Below are 2,660 nucleotides of genomic sequence, written 5' to 3' on the forward strand. Positions count from 1 at the left end.
AAATGGTTGAACATTGATGAATTCTTTTTTGGCATAGTGACACTGGGTTTATCTTCTGGCTTCTTTCGATATGGTCCTTCTCATCCTTCTACACTGCAATACTAGGCTTGACATTTTTTCTTCAGTTCTTCAGCCTGAGAAATTCTGAGCGCTTGATTTGCTCACTCCAGGCCCCTGCACCTTGACCCTTGCACTTTGGCATTCCTTCGGAAGTAATCATTCCCAGCATAGCACACTATTTCATTTTCTGGCTCAAAATAGCCAATACCATCACATTGCAATTCACTAATGTCTTTATATGTCCATACAGTGCAGTGAATTGATTTATATGGCTTTTCTTGTCAGAATTTTTGTAATTCTCACCAAACAACTTTTTTCCTGGTGGGTCTGTAGGAGAGAAAGCAGGGGAGGGGATATGCTATTCGATCATATGAGTCTGTTGTGCGTGATTAACAGGGTGGCATGATCATAAAACCGTGGAAATATAAAGTGGGCCTCGGTCAGTTTTGCCATCCTACTAGGGAAAAAATGAGCCATCCCAGAAGCAGGAAGGGAAATCTCACTACAATTATCAAAGAAGAACCTCACGATCCAGGTGCACTGAACTTCTTCAATCCAAGGACATAAAGCCGTGACAATAGACACCATGTTCAAGTGCTAGTGGACTGCCAGTGAAGCAGTGGCAGGAAAACCAAGAGCTAGAAGATAAGTCAGAGAAGGGTCCAGTGTCCCCAGACACCTAAGTGGGGAGATGGGTTTACTGTACTATGAAGCCAAAACTGAGAAACAACGGGCTTCATTATACAGCAGAGCGCTGTGCCTTTGGGTATTTCCCAGTAGCACTGTGAGAACACTTTAAAACTAGGTAACAGAAAGGCCAAGGTCCAGAGTAAGGACTGCCTGTGCCTATCAGGACACAGCTGAGAAGAGGCTCCTACCGTGAAGAACTGTGTCCTGAGCTTTTTAAAATTTAATTGTGGATGTGTTGTCCCTAGTCAACCCCATAGTTTTGCATATGGCCTGGGAGCTCTATGTGGCTATTACAATGAATCATCTGACTCAACTCAGAAGCAGTGAGTGTGAAGGAAAGGATGGTTCGTGTTAGATTAGAAAGAGGGTAAAGGCATATTGAATCCCTGGTGGTGACTCTCTCCTCCCTGCTTATGAAGTCGGAGGAGGTTAGATGCAGTCAAATGTTTTAACATTCTGTTTCATTTTTATTTTATTTTTTCAGGTGATAGCACGAACGCAGTCCCCCACTACCACAAATTCTGCAGTCGAGTTTCCCACATTTGGGGAAATCGCAGGGGTCAGCACATCCAGAGTGCAATGGGTGAGCCTCGCCCTGGGAAACCCACCTTCGTGATTATGGTATCTCCCCTGGCAGGTAAGTATCTGTTTCATTTTTAATGGCTTACTAGAGTCATGCTGTGTACATTCTACATTCCAATTCGTAGTGGAAATTTGTAGATTATTCTTATTCTGAAACATGCCCTACTAGCAAATGAAGGCTCAAAACCTTTGCTCTATCCACATTGTTGAAGTCAACTCTATTGACCATATTTTCAGTATTTCCCAACTTGAGGGGCTCATTTGTGGTCACTGTATCAGAAAATGTCCCGTTGCTTTTTCTACGATTTTCCCCTGGCTAATCCCTCAGAAGTGAGTGAACTATTCCTCTTCCTAGTTGATTTTGCTCTGGAATCTCCACTGAAACCTGTCCACCCTGGGTGACCTTGATGGTATTTGACATACCCGAGACAGTGCTCCCTGCACCCCATAGGACAAATGACAGATACGTGTGGTTCAGTTCAGACAGGAATTAGTTTCTCTCTTCTACTTTATGCTGTCCTTCTCTTATTCTGTTTAGACTATAGGCATTTCCGTGGTGAGAATGCTAAGCAATTTTCTAAAGTAATTTTTCTGGTTTCTGTAATAAATAGCTTATTTTCAGAGGTGTTGTTTTCTGGATCTTTGTTTTGGTGTTTTCTTTCCTTTGGCTAGCAATTCTTTCAAACTTTTTGTCATCAGGCTTTGTAGGAATTATTCAGAGTTGGGGCTTACCAAGACAGCTTGTGTTTATTTGCTATTTTGACACTATTTAGAGATAAACTTTTTGTTTTGTGGTCATGGCTGGAGAGCAGCTGCATTGTGTCACTCACAATCTATCTCCCAATTTGTAAAACATATCCCACTGATGTCATGAATGATTTATTATTCTGTGCCACCTAACGATTTGACAATATGGTGAGACATAAGAAAAACCGGTAAAAGTAAAGAGTTGCAAGGAAACAACTAATACTGAAATGCAGTTTATGTTGTGAATCACTGAATTGCTTCCTAGGATTGCTTCCATAGCAACTCTATGGGGCGGATAGAACTGTTCCCACAAGGTTTTTGAAGTAGTGGATTCTGAGGTGCCTGATAACCACAAAATCAGAAGTTTTAACCTACCAGCTGCTTTGCCAAAGAAAGATGAGGCTTTCTACTCCCATAAAGATATAGTCTCAACAACAAACATGTTCTACTTTTGCATATAGGGTATCTTTGAGTCATAATTGACTCAATGGCAGTGATATATATATCTCGAGATCTATATATATATATTATACCAGGTCCTTTCTACCAGAGGAGCAGCATGTAGGTTCAAACGGCTACCC

General features: G+C 41.5%; 1 non-coding gene across 1 annotated transcript; it reads right to left on the reverse strand.

Moving 5' to 3' along the window:
• Positions 1-1,231: 1,231 nt before the first annotated feature.
• On the reverse strand, positions 1,232-1,395 carry LOC142449751 (U1 spliceosomal RNA). The gene has a single exon (XR_012784862.1). It is a non-coding gene; the product is annotated as a U1 spliceosomal RNA (small nuclear RNA).
• Positions 1,396-2,660: the final 1,265 nt, after the last annotated feature.

This window comes from Tenrec ecaudatus, chromosome 5, assembly GCF_050624435.1.
Source record: "Tenrec ecaudatus isolate mTenEca1 chromosome 5, mTenEca1.hap1, whole genome shotgun sequence".
NCBI lineage: Eukaryota > Metazoa > Chordata > Mammalia > Afrosoricida > Tenrecidae > Tenrec > Tenrec ecaudatus.